This window comes from Panthera pardus, unplaced genomic scaffold, assembly GCF_024362965.1.
Source record: "Panthera pardus isolate Hobbes unplaced genomic scaffold, ASM2436296v1 HiC_scaffold_144, whole genome shotgun sequence".
Lineage (NCBI taxonomy): Eukaryota > Metazoa > Chordata > Mammalia > Carnivora > Felidae > Panthera > Panthera pardus.
Window position 1 is genome coordinate 25,735 of NW_026526704.1, and position 16,766 is coordinate 42,500.

Below are 16,766 nucleotides of genomic sequence, written 5' to 3' on the forward strand. Positions count from 1 at the left end.
GCCAAAGCCTGCAGGAAAACCGCTGCCTGACTCTGCATTTGATGGGGGTCCCCAACCGATGGCCGCACCTGATTTAGAACCACTATCGGAGTTCTTTCCAGAACCAGGGACCTGAGGAGGTTCCTCAACACATGACACATAGAAGTACCCTACGACCCAGCACTTTCATGACTAGGTACTTAGCCAAAGGATACAGGTCTGCTGTTTCCAAGGGGCACACGCACCCCAGTGTGCATAGCAGCACTATCGGCGGTAGGCAAAGTATGGAAAGGGGCCAAATGTCCATCGATGGATGAATGGATACAGAAGAGGTGGTATCCATCTACAACGGAGCAGTGCTCGGCCACCAGAGGGAATGAAGTCTTGCCATTTGCAAGTACCTGGATGGAACTGGAGGGTGTCATGCAAAGTGACATTCGTCCCTCAGAGAAACACATGTATCACAGGACCTCACCCGTGTGAGGACCTTCACTTCCCAAACAGAGGAACTCTGGGAAGGGAACCCGGGAAGGGAAGGGAAGAAGGGAAGAAGGGAAGAAGGGAAGGGAAGGAAAAATAACATACAAACAGGGAGGGGGACAAAAACGTAAGAGGCTCTTCCCTAAGGGGAACAAACAGAGGGCTCCTGGAGGGGGTTGTGCCAGGGCGGGGGCTGAAAGGGCGAGGGGTATGAAGGACTCTCCTCCTCAAACCACTGTTGCCCTATAGGCTAAGTACCTTGGGGGTACATTGAGAAAAATAAATTCAATGATAATATCAGAGAGGGCGAGGGTGAGGGCGAGGGCTACCTGATCATCTGCAAATGTAACAAAGGGAAAGTCCGGGAACCGTTTGGGAATGAAGCTGTCTACCGCTTCTCAGTCCTGGCAAAAGAACTGCTGCAGCTTATAGGCAGTCACGTCCCTCTGTAAGGCACCCGACAAACGCCTTCCTGCTTCTCAAAAGCTCATCTGGGCTTGGATGAGATTCAGGAAGTTTGCAGTCACACCATCGTTCCTTGATCGCGTGACTTTCACCTGGGTTTCCTATTACGTAAAAGGAACACAGCCAAAACCCTTTGAAGGACTAGTGTGAATATCTTTCCTGTCCTGAACCAGAAGAACCTCTCCAAAGCTCCCAAAATATTCTTTCAGATCCTGTTCGGTTGTTTTCCACGGGAGACCCAACACTCTTAAATCTGACGTACCCTGGATGGCTCTCTTCACTTTCACTGCTGAAGAAGCAGGCACCTGTCTCGTCCCTTTTTCTGTGGCTATCTTTGGGATAAGTTGACGACTATCCGCTACCGGATTTCCCCAGCCAGCATCAGGGATGCGCAGAATGTCTTTGACCAGCCGGACACCTCTCATACGCTGAGACGCTGGATTCCGGTAGTGCAGTCCACGTGCTGCCGACAAACTGGGCTGTCACTGTGGACAGCAGCACTGTCCCGTCGTCTTCCGATGGCATTTCGATGGGCTCGTCATTCTCATCTTTGGTCACCCGAGTACATTCAGACACCTGCTCTTATTTCTCCGCTAGGCCGCTGCTAGGAAGCCTGACAGGGAACCCGAAGCGGCGAGGGATCCAGGAGCAGCCCAGCTACCGCTTCGCTCCCACGAAATGGCCGCCTTGTAACTCTTTACGGAAGAGGAAAAAACACCACCGTGACCGCCACCATTTAATAACCTTGCTCTAAGTGTGGAGAAAGCAACCACCCATCCCCAAAAGGAAACTTCGGCAGGCTACACGTATAGGACATATGGAGCCTATACTTGCAAGTGCTTACTTACATGGGAACATGGAAAGGTCACCTGAGTCCCTGATGGCCCAGATGGGGTTCTTTGGAGGTGTCTGAATGAGTTTCCTTGTGTGCTCCCTTAGGGAAAGCTGGCCGTGAGACGACGCAGCCAGAAACTAGGAAGCCCTTTGGTTCCATCAGCGAAGCCCCGGCTTTTGGGGAGGAAGGGACGCTCACGGAGATATCCCGGGCCACATTTGGTTTGTGGGTTGCTGCAGCTTTTGGCTTCTTTGCACCAAATTGGCTGTGTTCTCATTGGAAATGGAAAACACCTGCACGATGGGATCCATCCACGGTAATGCTCTCGTGCGATTGGATTTGTTTTTATAAAAGGGGGAGATTTGACCATTGGGTCTTTCGCGTCCTCTCCACAAATAGGAGTGAAACAGAGGCTGATGTTGGTTTGCATCTTGTTTGTGGATCTATGGCCACAGGTGTTATCCATGTGAGATGTTTTCTCTACCTCTGGATGCTATTGCTCACACCAATTTGTAACCGAGCTCCGTTACTGTGTTTCAAGGCAAGCTCTTGTGAACATTGGGCATTCTAACACTCAGGAGGATCAGAACAAACCCAAATGTGTTTCACATTCACGTGAACGGGGTATGGGTGTGGGGTGTGTGTGTGTGTGTGTGTGTGTGTGTGTGTGTGTGTGAAATTCTCTACATTCAGAGTTTTATGTTACTCCATAAGAAAGTTGCCTCATGGGAAGGGACACAATTGATGGCCCAGAGAGAGGAGAGATAAAAATTGAACACACCTGCCCTCCCCGATACACCCACACCCACACACCCTTTCCCAATAGTCAGAAGAATGAGGAAGAGGAGGAAGAGGAGGAAGGCAGACAGATGCCAGTGACCCTAAACCCGCCCCTCCTCCTCCCCGAGCACAAGCGTCAAGATGGGTGCCCACCCCACGGCCTGCTCCTCCTTCACCTCTTCCACAGGGGGCTGAAAAGCAACCAGAGACAAAGCCACTTTTGCAGGAGGCAAAGACAGGAGACAGAGATGGAAGAAGAAGTAGGAGGTGGACGCGCAGACGCGGAGTTGGAGGCGCAAAAGAAAAAGATGAAAGAAACACAAAAAGGTGAGTCCAAAACTTTAAATCTGCCTGGGGCCTGGCCGGCGGCTCCCTGGCCGCCTCCCCCTCCCCCTGTTTCTGCATCAGTTGGTGTGGCTCCAGTGATCTCCTAGGCCATCCCCAGTGGTGGGGCCTCCCGTGTGAGCCTGATGGTGGGGAAACAGATCGTTTGACTTTTTAGTGGACACGGGTGTGACGTCTTGGGTACTAAGGGCCATGGAAGGGTGATTGCTTACTTAAAATGGACATATTTTCGGAGCCGTCGATATCAAATACAATGCAGATAGTTAGGTTTTATTCTTTGTGGTGGTGGTTGTAAAATGGCTTGAATTTGGTGCTCTCTGCATGACAAGCCTTTGGGGTGGGCAGCTCCGGTCATGGCCTTGCTTCCGTCCCAATACTGACCCTGTAATTGTGGTCCTCAAAATATACATCTCTGTGACCTTTACAAACAACATAACACGTTTTCTCCCTCGTTTTACAACAGGTATCAAAAACAAAATCAAAAAAACTTTACAAACACTTACGCCCTTCCTTGTTCCACTCAGACACGCACTCTAGGGTTCAGGCCCGAGGCAGGGGCCTAATCAGCTTTCATGTGACTTCAATTTATGACTTCACCGGTACCCGTTGCAGTTTGTCAGCAAAAAGTACTTCAAACGATGGTCGATTTTGTCTCTCGCATACAGTGTTCGTGGGTGAATGTTGACAGGAGATAGGTTAAATACACAAAAATGTTTACTCGTAAACCTTTAAATTTTTTCCTTGTACCATTTATTTTTGAGAGAGAGAGAGAGAGAGAGAGAGAGAGAGAGAGAGAGAGAGAATGAGAGAATGAGAGAATGAGAATGAATGTCAGCGAGGGAGGGGCAGAGACAGAGGGAGACACAGAATCCGAAGCAGGCTCCAGGCTCTGAGAGGTCAGCACAGAGCCCCACGCGGAGCTCGAACTCACGAGCTGTGAGATTGTGACCTGAGCCGAAGTCGGACGCTTAACCGACTGAGCCGCCCAGGAGTCCCTATTTGTAAACTTTTAAAATGGCTTCCCAAATCTTTCATGACCTGTAACTTCAAAGCTTTGCTAAGTTAAGTGGTAAATTAGGTTCAGTTCTTCAGACATCTGAGTCTTTTCCACAGAAGATAAAATACTAAATTGTGAATTACTAAACCTACGGCGTTTTCTTTTCTTTGTTTGTTTTTTTGTTTTTTGTTTTGCTGTGTGTGTGTGTGTGTGTGTGTGTGTGTGTGTGTGTGTGTGTTTGGTCTTTGGCTTTATTCAGAAAAACAGTAAAGATACTTGGGTCTGTTAGTAAACATGTTTCATCGTTTGTTGTTTTTTTTTTTCCTTGAAGATTTGTTTTCCAGCCTATTTCTTTATTTTTAGGAGAGAGAGAGAGAGAGAGAGAGAGAGAGAGAGAGAAAGACACACACACACACACACACACACACACACACACACACACACACACACACACAGAATGAGTCGGTGGGAGGGGCAGAGGATCCGAAGCGGGCTCTGTGCTGACAGCACAGACAGCCCAATGCATGGCTCAAACTCACGAACCGAACCGTGGGATCATGACCTGAGCCGAAGTTGGATGCTTAACTGACAAAGCCACCCAGGCGCCCGTTTCATGACTTGCTAAAAATTGTACAGTAAAAGAAAAAAGAAACAAAACCAAACACCACAACGTGTTTCTGAAAATGATGAGATACATTCGTACATTTGACAGTGTAAAGAAATCTGGTGTGTGGGGGGCCTGGGTGGCTCAGTCGGTTAAGCGTCTGATTTCACCTACGGTCATGGTTCATGGATTTGAGCCCTGAGCTGGGTTCTGCACTGACAGTGCAGAGCTCCCCCTCTCCCCCTCTCCCCCTCTCCCCCTCTCCCCCTCTCCCCCTCTCCCCCTCTCCCCCTCTCCCCCTCTCCCTTTCCTCCCAGCTCTCAAAATAAAGGAATTAACTTAAGAGGAAAAAAAGAACTCCATAAAAAAAAATAAATAAAAAGAAGGCAGGCAGGCGGAAAAGAAGAGAGAAAAAACACAAAATACTATATGGTCAATCGCTTTCTTGCTGTGCTTATGTCAATACTGAAGCCATGTCTGTTAACACTGGACTTATTTTACAAACAAATAAGTTTTCATTGGGCTATCTTTGACAGGAATGGAGGGGTCTCGATAGAAAAAGATTGTATTTCAATAGCTCTTTTGTGGATGTTAACTTCTAGTTCTGGTTAATTAATTTTCTTTGACTGTTTGTTGTTTGCCTTTAAAACTGGGCTGGATCCTGAATCCTGGTTTCCTCGAATATCTGACTATGACTCTTCAAACTCAGGCTTCCAATCCTCTCCCATCCTCTTATCTTACCATCCTGAAGAACTCAAATGGCCCTTTTCCCTGAAGCCCTGCAAAGGAAAGCTGGACAACTGGAGATAAACTTCAGAGAAATTGCCACAGTTGTAGACAATCTGTGTGCCTGTTGCTCTATGGGCCATTCAGAACGAGACATTTGCTGCTGTTGTGTTTTTGTTGTTTTTAAAGTAGGCTTCACCACGCCCAGTGTGGAGCCCAACTGGGGCCTTGAGCTCACGACCCTGGGATTGAGACCTGAGTGGAGATCCAGACTTGAATACTGAACCTGAACCCACTGAGCCACTCAGAATCCCCCAAAATGAGACATTTGAACTACATGCCAGAAAAATCGGTCAGATTGCCCCCTGCCTGCTCCCACTCCAGCTGAGGATGCTTCGAGCCTGGCATCTAGACACCTTCTCACTGACCGCACTTGGGACTTAGACACTGGGTTTATAAGTTGTTCCACCCATTAACCCGTGGTGTTCTTTTCTTTCTGTAGAAGTACCTCTTATTAGTTATCTGATTGCTTGCTGAACGAGGAGGCAGAGTCAAAGCTAGTTCACAAACACTTGCTGCAACTGTATTAGCTCCTCTTTAGAAATAAGAACCCATATTTTATTTGTATTTTTATAAGTTTCTTAATATTTATTTTTGAGAGGGGGTGGGGGGAGAGAGACCCATAATCTGTAGCTGGCTCCAGGCTCTGAGCTGTCTGCACAGAGTCGGATGCGGGGCTCGAAATCACGAACGGCGAGATCCTGACCGGAGCCAGAGTCCAATGCTTAACCCACGGAGCCACCCAGGTGCCCCAGCAACAAAAGCCCACATAAACAGGGGCACCTGGATGGCTCAGTCGGTAGAGCGTGTAGCTCTCGATCTTGGGGTTGTAAGTTCGAGCCCAACGTTGGGTGTAAAGGTTACTTAATAAGATTTAAAAAAAAAAACATACAAATAAAATCAGACAGCAATTCACTTGGGTACAGTAAGAGGCCCTTGACCACCACAACCTTCCCCCCCGTGCCCTCCCCCCACAAGGTGGTTATAACATTGGGTTTGACTATACTGTTACTATTCCTTAGAATACACTTGGGGAGAAATCTCAGGATATGATGCAGTACCAAACTATGCAGAAAAATACCCAAGATCTCAGATAGGAATTATCTCTGATTCCCCCCCCCCTCCCCACCCCCAATTAGCACAAGGGAGCAAAAGTTGTGACCTGCACCCTGTCAAATCCTTCCCTTCCAAAGCCCCTGCCACACCCTAATTCGGCTTGAAATAGTTTCAGAAGGTGGACCTCCATCCCTGTTCCATAGAAGTGGAATGAGGGATTGACAATGGAAACTTATAAAGGGGAAGAAAACTTAACACCTCTGACTCCATGTTGCTTCGATTCCCTTCACAACTTCTGTGTAGCCCTGCACCTAGGCCTGTGACAGGTGAGATTTACAGAAACTGTTCTCACCGGGGGAGATAAACGGATAGCCCTAGCCCGAGCCATCACCCATCATCGTCCCCGTTCCTTACCATTGGGAAATGATCCAAACTCCAGAGGCTGGGGGTGAGTGTGGGGGGCGGGGAGTGGGGAGTGGGCAATTGAAACTGTGCCACGGAGGGTTAAGGAGTCTGACGCTCGCTCTCTCTCGCAGAGAACCTAAATCTTGTTCTTCAGGGAACTATTTGCCCCTAATCAGCTATTGTGTCTTTTCAGGTCCCACAAACAAACTCTAGCTGTCTCTGAAGAAGCCTGGACTCAAGGTCCACCGATATGCTTGCAGCCTATAAGCCAGCACAGCCCTGAGAGAAAGAGCCTAAGTCCCCATCCAGGTTATACCAGCTCTCGGGGCATACCCACAGCCCCTTCTCCGTGTCCTAAGGTAACCTCCTGACATCAGGGACTAAATTTTGCCTCCTTCTCATGTTAAGTCTCCGCCCCTAAGCAAACCTGGGAATATGCATGACAGGTATGTTTCCTCAATGTGGGTGCTCCATCTTTCCTCATCAATAATCACAGATGTGCCTTCCCTTTTATCAACAGGTATGTAAAGGATTCTTGGGATTTCATTCTTTTGTCAATTCAAGTGTATTCCAATGTTGCACTGGCTCCTTCAAATTGTCCTTGTTGAAAGTGTGTTGCTGTCCCTGTCTCTCTGTTAAAAATGCTTTGCCAAATACAAAGGCAGGCCATCTGAGCCAAGCACATGAACTATGTCTGCTGGTCAATGGAACTTACAGAGAACATACGTCACTTTTGAGTTTCCCACCATTTATGTTACAATAAGTTCACCCCAACGAGGAACCCTAGGTGGTTCAAAGACATATATGTGTGTTTACACACACACACACACACACACTCAGTCTCATACCTAGCAAGGAGGGACACACCCAGGGCAGACAAGACAGTCACCTGGCACTGAGGGACATAAAAACATCAGGTTGATCGTCCGTGATTTCTGAGGAAAGATTATCGATCAAGACGGGGAAATGATAAAGGAAATTCTAAACTTTTTATGTTGGTGCTCTCCCAGGGAAGCTATACATTTAATATTTACCGAGGTCAAAGGGACTCCAGAAAACCTCAAAGCATGAGCTCTTTTTCTGTCCTGAGCACAGATTTAATGTCTGGTTTGTTAAAAAAAAAAAAAAAATTTTTTTTTTTTCTTAAACATAACTAACTAAAAAAGGGGGCTTCCAAAGGCGGCTTATAAAGATAAGGGAAACAAAAGAAAACAATACAAAAACCTTCCTGGTCGCCATAAGATTGAAGTCATACAGCCTTGCACATACTAAAAACAGAAGATAAAGTCTGTAACTTTCTGGAATGTGTTCTTTCTCCTCATGATGATTCCTAACATCTGCGGCCAACCCCCCCCCCCCCCCCCGCCCCCGTGCCCTGTTTTTCCTTTTTTTTTTTTTTGGTAAGCTGTATGTATGCCCAATGTGAGGCCTTCCCCAGATGACTGACTGCTTTGTGAAGATTGCGTATCCCCGTCAGCCCTCCTAACTTGGGCTCCAATGAAACTCTTTTCCTTCCTCTTTAAAATTGTTTTTAAAAAGGCTCGTTCATTTTGCATCGACATAGGGTAAATGCTATAAAAGGTACGCAAGACATAGTGAGGGGACAAACTGGGAAAGGTGGACAGCGTTTAAAAGATGCTTTTAAATGCTACACTTCTTCCTGCCTTTCCTTCACAGGTAGGACAGCACCTACACCTACTGTCGTTGGCAATGGTCATCGGCCTGGAGAGGAAGAAACCATTCCATAGTTTTCCACACGGCGGATGAGAAGGCCCTCTCGGACCAAATCCAGGAACTCCCTTACTGTGAGCCAAGGACCGGTGTTTTGTCGTTTTCCTTTCAGTTGTGGTTAGAAGTAGACATCACCTACAATTGAGATTTTTCACCATATATAAGCGTAGAGTTCAGTGGTATTAGGTGCAACATTCACATCCTCCTCGTTGCGTTCTCTCTTTCCATTCCATTTGTTGTAGTGTTTTAAGATTTATGTTTTTGATGTTTATTTATTGGTTTATGGGGGAGGTATGGGGGGGTAGGGAGGGAACCCCAAGCAGGCTCTGCACTGTCCGTGTGAGAACCCAATGCAGGGCTTGGTCTCACGAACCCTGAGATATGACGTGAGTCAAAATCTAGCAAGCGTGGGATGCTTCACCCACTGAGCCACCCAAGCACCCCACCGATTCCATTTGTTTTAAAGACATAAACGTTGCAAACTTTTTTTTTTTTTTTCAACTTTTATTTATTTTTGAGATAGAGAAAGAGCATGAATGGGGGAGGGTCAGAGAGAGGGAGACACAGATTCTGAAGCAGGCTCCAGGCTCTGAGCTGTCAGCACAGAGCTCGACATGGGGCTTGAACTCACGGACCGTGAGATCATGACCTGAGCCCAAGTCGGACACTTATCCGACCGAGCCACCCAGGCGCCCCACAACCTTTTTTTTTTTTTTTTTTTTAAGTTTGTTCATCCATTCCTTCATTCCTTCATTCATTTTTCACATTCTCTTCACTCGATGTGGGACTTGAAGTCACAACCCTGACAGAGATCAAGAGTCCAAGAGTCGCATGCTCTTCTGAGTGAGCCAGCCAGGAGCCCCTTCCATTCCATGTTTTGAAACAACCCCAGGATCCTGACTCAGACTCCCAATTTGACTGATGAGAGCCCCGCCCACGCCCTCTAGGCCATCTGTGGGGCTGTTTCATGTGTGTCCATCTTTCTTCCTCCTTTTAGTGGCACGTCAAAGGTTGCATGTGAAACAGCCAGTGCCTGTGGAATGAAACTGTACTCAGTTTCCCTTTGGAAGCAGGTGGGAGAGGGAGGAGAGGTCAATGGCTAATCAATAGAGTGTTAGTGTTGCTTTACAGGAGTGTGCCCGCTGGGACCATCGCCCGGGGTCACAATTGTCCCCTGTCAGGCCTCCCCCACCCTCTATCCCTTATTGCCCCATGCCTGTGTTTGGCCTCTGAACCCTAAGACACCACCATCACGTGTTTCATGCCACCCTCTGACTCTGACTCGGCAGGCCACGCCACGCCACACCATGCCGCTCGCTCGCTCGCTCGCTCGCTCGCTCAACTCCCTACCCTTCCACGTACCTGCACCCCCACCCCTGGAAGGCATTATAGTAAGATTTCATCCTCCACATCCATGATTCTCAAATGGTTTATTGAGGTTTCCTGGGTTAGGAAAAGGAGGGGACTCTCTTTGCTCCAGAGAAGGCAAGTTCTTCAGACATCATCTTCTCCCCTCCCCCCTTTCTCTCCCCCACCCCTTCTTTCTTTCCCTCCCCCCCTTCCCTCCCCCCCCCCTTTCCTCCCTTTCCTCCCTTTCCTCCCTTTCCTCCCAGTAGTTCAGAAACTGCAGCCTAAGGGTTGGGGGAGTTGAAGAAAGCCATTCAATGCAGAGAAGCCCCAGGCTCAGACTTTAACAGAAAGCTTTCTGCATTTGAACAAAGGGGTTGAATGAGGCCCATTGGAATGAATCGCCCTGAACCTCCCTTCCACTGCCACTCCCATCCCCGCCCCCCACCCCTCCCCCACCCTCACCCCCACTCCCACCCCCACGAGTCCTCCAGTGGTTTGGGGAACTGAAGGCTGCGGGTGGGCAGGGGGTGGGGGCGCATGCATCCTAAGCGGCAAAGTAGGCCCCTGGTCCACAGGAAAAATACAAACTCTATGTACCGAAATCTGTTGCGTCTGTATACGCCGATAATGACACCGCAGAAAGACAAATTAGAAAAGAAAAGAAAAAACAAACCCCAAACAACCCAATCCCGCTTACAATTGTACCAAACATGATAATAAAGAACACGAAAAGAAATAAAGGAACAAAGACACATCCGGCCACGAGCGAGCGGGTCTCCCTGTACGTCAGCTACTTTAGAGAGTCCCTCTCCTAGAGGCCCCTTCAGCTCAACAGCGGGCTGCACAGGTGTCCCTGTCTCTAGCCCGATTCATCTTGGTGCGAGCACCCTAAGTGGCCAAGGAGGCCCCCGGTCCACGGGAAAAATCATGCCTGGGTACAGCGGAGTTGTGTATCCCGGGCAAAGCGGTCAAGGGGTTGGCGAGATGTGTGTGGAGGAGAGGAGGTATCTGTTCCGGGGCCGCCCTCCCGGGTACCGCTCTGGCTGAGAAGAGGGCAGTGGGGCGCGGCCTGGACCCGGACGACAGTTGCTGCCTGCTGCTGGGCTGAGGGCTGAGGGTAGTGGGGCAATGCCCACGCTGGCTCCTGCGACGCAGTTCGTCCTGGGCACCTTCTGTGGTTTCTGTCGAGGTGCCGGTTGCCGTGATGACCGAGGCTAAACTCCCCTCTCCGCCTGGTTGTTCAGACGCCCGATCCTCCCGTGTTCTCGGTACGTGGACTGACCCGCACCCTCCCATCCCACCAGACCCCTTGTGCCAATATTTCCTGTTTCAGAGTTCTTTCGCCTTGTCCGGAAAGTAAACAAACCACACTCACAGATATCGACCCCTCGAAAGAACAAAGAGACGTCCAGGCACGAGCGAGCGGGGCCCTGTGCCTCGGTGTACTTTAGAGACTCGGTCTCTTACAGACACCTGAAGCTCAACGATGGGCTGCGGCGTCCCTCCCTCTCTCTGGCCCAGTTCCATCCCGGGACGAGTCCCACAGTCTCTTTGCGCGACGACACCACCGCTCGCTCACGTGAGCCGGAGGCAACGTGCTAATGGACCGGAGGGTGGCACTGTAGATTCAAAGTGACCTACGCACCAAAGCGTCCGTCAACGTGGTGTCCGGAAACCTTGGACGTTGCCGTGCCCTGGATGAAATCGTCGCTCTGGAGACTCGGGCACGTGTCGCCCGTCTTCTCTACGTTCTTCCTACCTTTAGTCTCCCTGTGTGTGTTTGCCCGACATCTTGCCTGATGGTTCACGGAGGAATGAGACACCCATCCGGCAAGAGCTGATGCTCTGCTCACCACGGCACGTGACTGACGGAAAAGAATACGCACGGGCCCGCACTCATCTTACCCTTCGTTCTCCACCGTGCCAGAAAAACGTGTGGCCTGCCTTCCTCCTGTCCAAAGCCAAACTGGAAAGGAAGACTTAGATGTAAAGGAAACATTAGAGAAGCTTTCAAAAAGCAGCAGCAAGCAAGCAAGCAAAGTAAACCACCCACCCCTACCCTCCTGCCCAGCAGGTGCAAGAAGCATGCACGGAGCACTCTCCTCCTTTTCTCCCTGGAAGGGCCCCCCCCCCCCCCCCCCCGTCTTTCCTATGCCACCAGGGGAGTGACATTCTTATCCTCAAGGACAGGGGGAGAAGTGGAGAGAATTCTAGAGGAGAACAGATCTTGGTTGGTTGGTTGGTTTTAAAATCCTCATCATCCTTTAGCCTCCCCACGTAGTTCAGTTAGTCGTCCACCGTCGCTTCTCCTTGTTCAACCCAATATACAAGCGTTTAGGTTTGGCCACTTCTCAGGGTCTTGGTTTCCTCAGGAGGGGCTCTACCTGTCACGTGAAACTTGTAGGAAATCAATTTGTTGGCTCCTTGTACGGTTAACCTGTCTCGTGTCAGTGTCACCCTCAGGGTCACCTGCAAACCCTAAGAGGGTGGAGGCATAGGGTGTGTCTCGGTGACACCTTCCTTTTCCCTGCGGGGGCCCACCCCCCCCCCCACCCCCCCCACCCCCCCTTTGGACTGTAGGGTCCTCTGGGAACCGGGACTTTTTTTTTTTTAATTTTTTTTTTTTTTTTAACGTTTATTTATTTTTGAGACAGAGAGAGACAGAGCATGAATGGGGGAGGGTCAGAGAGAGGGAGACACAGACTTGAAACAGGCTCCGGGCTCTGAGCTGTCAGCACAGGGGCCCGATGCGGGGCTCGAACTCACGGACCGCGAGATCGTGACCTGAGCCGAAGTCGGCGCTCAACCGACTGAGCCACCCAGGCGCCCCATGGGACATTTTTTAGTGAGTGGCTATTAACTCCTTCCGTTCTCCATCCCCCCCCCCCCCCCCCCCCCCCCCGCCGCCACCGCCGCCCGTAGTGGTGTTTATTGAGGACAGTAATGGTGAAAGCCATATTCTTGTCGCTTGCCACGCGGTGCACTTGCACCCATGTTCCCCGTACCTGTTTGTGGTCTTTGGACTTCGTCGTGGCCCCGTGCGGCGAAGGACTTTGCTTAAGCTTTATCCGTGGTCGTTTGTTTATCCATCACCCCCTTTCTGTCCCCCCCCCCCCCCCGCAGCTTGGTTTGTTATGTTTCCGAGAGAGACGCTCCCCCGCTTGACCCAATAGAATAAAAACGGCTCGTCCGTCCGTTGTTGTTCTGGGAGTACTCTCTCGCGTGGTTTCGGTTTGACCGTCCGTCTCTCCCTCCCTCCCTCCCTCCCTTCCTGCCCGCCGAAATGTGTCTAAGTCCTCCCGGGAGCGCGGGCGCGCCGCCTGGGCCGCTCTGGGCCGCCCGTGCCCGGCCTGCCCGGTGTGTGCGGGGAATTTTCCGCGCACGTCCGCCTCGGCCGGCCGGGGAGTCGAGTGGCCGGTCTGCCCCCCCCCCCCCCCCCCCCCCGCCTTTTCAGCGGCAGCCGCCCCGATGCATTTTTCTTTCTTTTTTTTTTTTTTTAAATTTTTTTTAACGTTTATTTATTTTTGAGACAGAGAGAGACAGAGCATGAACAGGGGAGGGTCACAGAGAGGGGGACACAGAATCTGAAACAGGCTCCAGGCTCTGAGCTGTCAGCAAAGAGCCCGACGCGGGGCTCGAACCCACGCACCGCGAGATCATGACCTGAGCTGAAGTCGGCCGCTCAACCGACTGAGCCACCCAGGCGCCCCCCGATGCATTTTTCGAGTGTCCCTTGGGCTGCCGGGGTCGCGCCGTGCCGGCCGGCCGGGAGCTCCCGAGGCGGACGCCCTCCGCCGGCCTGGGACCGAGAGGCGGCATCCGGAGTGGGCCGGGACGAGATCGGGCGGCCGGGCCGCCGGCTGTGCGCCCTCTCGGCCCCGAGATCGCGAGCTGTCCCCGCTGACGTTTCGGTCGGTTGTCGGGCGCCACCTGGCGGCCGCTTTTATATAGCGTTTCCCCTCCGGAGCGTCGGCGACGTCGGCAAGGGATGCGATTCGGCCGCGGTCCCCGGGGCGGAGTTCCAGAAGGCCGGCGACGTTGGCGTGATCGTCCCGCTGTCGTCGGGGCGCCGGCGGCTGGTGCACTTGCCGGAGATTGAACCTCCGGGTATATGGGGGAGTAGCGGCGGCGCTCCCTGGGAGCGAGCCGGGGTGGGGGGCTGCCCGGACGGGTCGACCAGCACCCGCCGGTGCTTTCCTCCCCTCCCACCGCCCCCCCGACCGCGGGGACCGTCCGGGGCCGCCACCCGGAGACTGTGGCCCCGTGGGTCGCTTGTCGGTCCTTCCCTGCCAGGCGTCTTTTGTCTTCCCTCCCGCTTCGCGGTCGGGCCGGGCCGGGCCGGGCCGGGCCGGTGAGGACCGTCCTGAGCCTTGAGGGGAAGCCCGCGGAGGGCGCGATGGGCCCGGGCGGGGGCACGCGTGGTGCTCCCGGTCGTTGGACCCGATTTTCTCCCCAGATTTTCCGAGGCCCGCTGCGGAGTTGGGGACCGGGCCGCGAGGGGAAGCCCGTATAGGGCGCCAACGCCGGCGCGCCCGCGATCCCCGTTGAGGTCCTGTCGTCGGGGGCGCCTCCGCGCAATTCAGACCCCCCCCCAAAACAGTCCCAGCCGGGGGTCGGGGACTGGCATGGGGCCGGTCTTGCGAGGTCCGGGGAGGCTTCCGCAGGCGACAGCGCGGAGTGTTTTATTTTTCTAAGTCCCGACCCGGAGACGACCCGTGGACGGGCGAACGTGTAACGGGGCAGGGCCTACCCGGCCATCCTCCCCCCCCATCCCGCGATTCCCCGGTCGGTCGGTCGGTCGGTCGGTCGGTCCCGGGGTCGACCAGATGGCCCCCGGGGACTTCCGGGGGGGGTGGGGTTGCTTGGCGGTGATGGGAAGATGCTTGGGGCCCGTGGCCGGGCCAGGGTCCCAGAAGGTCCCAGTGACCTGTGGCTCGGCCCCGCCTGCCAACGCGGTTATTTTTGTCTCCTGAAAGAGGTACTTTTTGCTGCCAGGTAGGTGCTGACACGTTCTGATGTGGCGGTTGTCATCCTGTAAGAGAGACTTGGGCCTCGTCGCCGCTGGCTGGCGTGGCTCCGGGCTTGGCGGTGACGCCGAGCCGAGCCCGACTCCGCCCTTTGCCCGCCTGCTTGCTCGAGCCGTCTGCCTGGGCCTGCGCGCCGGCTCTCGTGCATCCAGGTGTGGTTCAGGCTGTGGCGCCACCTCCGGTCTCTGGCACCCGAGGGCGGCGTGGGGAGGCGGCGTGGGTCTTCTACCCCGTGCGCTCCCCGCTGCGGGCACCCGGCCGTGGCCGTGACAAACCCACCCTCGCAAGGCTCCGTGCCGCGTGTCAGGCGTTCCCTTTTCCCCTTGTGGGTTGTCCGGCTGCCTGTTCCCTGGGAGAGGTGGGGGAGGGGTGCTGGCGAGGCTGAAGCAGGTCCTCCTCTGGTCGCTGTCCTCGCCGGGCGTTTCCCCAGCCCCCTCCTCACCCCAGGACTGCCTCGTGTGGCGGTAACCGATCGATGTGGTGATGTCGCGCTCTCCCGGGCCGGGCCTAAGCCGTGTCAGACGAGGGACGGACACTCCTGGTGAGTGGGACCGCTCTTCTCGTTCTGCCTGCGGGCCCCATGCTCCTCCTTCCCGCCTGTGGGCGGCGCGGGGGGTTGCGGAGGGGTGCGGACTCCGGCCCGACCCCGGCCTCCCGTCGCTGCGGGACCGGGGTCGGCTGACGCAGCGGACACTCTCGCTGGCCTCTCTTGGCTGTGTTGTGGTGGGCGGCCTCCCTGTGGTGGGGGGGCTGCACCCGACGCCACGCTGCTCGCCGCCTGGGCGTGCTGAGCGCGTGGCGCCTGGCCCTCCGTGGTGCCCCTGGAGCGCTCCAGGTCGTCTCAGGTGCCTGAAGCCGAGTGGTGGCGCCGTTCCCTGTTCCCAGCGGACCCCCCTTTGGGTCGCCGCCGTTGGCGGAGTTGCCCGAGGTGGGCGGGTGGCAGAATCGGTGAAGGGAGGCACACCCGTTCCCCCCGCTGCGGGGAGCGGGCGCCTTGTCGTCCCCGCCCCGCCACGGGCCGCTGTTGCCCGGAGGGGTGCGGGGGGCTGACTTGGTGGGGCGAGTTGAGCGATCGTGGCGGGCCGAGCCGGCGCCGTGGCGCTTGGCCGAAACTCCCTCTGAGCGAGGACTGTCGGTTTCTTGCCCAGCGCGTTGCTGCCGGTGTTTTGCCTCGGTTTTTCTCGGGCCTCACCCGGAGGCGCGGCGCTCCTTCCGGGCGGCGACACGAGCAACCGCGCGTGGGGAAGGCAGGTGGCCCTCGTTGTGGGCCCTGACCGCGAATGCTCAGGAATGCCCTGTGTCACTCCGTTGCCGTGGACCTTTCTCCCCCGCCCCGGGCCCTGGTGGCCCCGGGAAGAAACGCCTTTTATCTGGCGGGTCCCGATGGGGGGGACGAATTGGGTGGGGGGCGGCGCGCCCTTGGTGAGAAAGCCTTCTCTAGCGATCCGAGAGGGTGCCTTGGGGTACCGGAACCCCCCAGTCGCTGCCCCTCCTGTGCGCGTAGTGGCCACCTGTGTCAGGGTGACTGCATGCCCTTGTGCGTGTTAGGCGGAGCCTTCTCTCCCGCGCGAGAGGAGGTCTGTCGGCCCCGCGGTGGGGCCGAGCGCCGCTCTTCGCCTACCGCGGCCTGCGCCTCCCCCCTCTGAGTCGGGGGAGGGTCCCGCCAGGCCTGGCCGGTGTCCGGTGCCGTGGCCCGTGTGCCTCGGGCGTGTGGTGTGCGAGCGCGCGCGCACGCGCGCGGCGTCCCCCCGCCTCTCCCGTGGCGGTGTGTGTCCCGAGGGGCTTGGGGCGCCCCTGCGCGCCCCGCCCCCCCTTGCGCCGCGCGAGCGGCGGCTGTCTCCCGCCCGCCTCCCGTTCCGGGCTTTGCCGCTGGCGGGTGGCGCGCGGGCGCGGGTCGGGGCCGCGCCTGGCTTTGGGAGGCGCTTC

General features: G+C 54.5%; 1 pseudogene; it reads right to left on the reverse strand.

The window, feature by feature from the left end:
* Positions 1–629: 629 nt before the first annotated feature.
* LOC128776949 (TAR DNA-binding protein 43-like) lies at positions 630–2,070 on the reverse strand (annotated as a pseudogene).
* Positions 2,071–16,766: the final 14,696 nt, after the last annotated feature.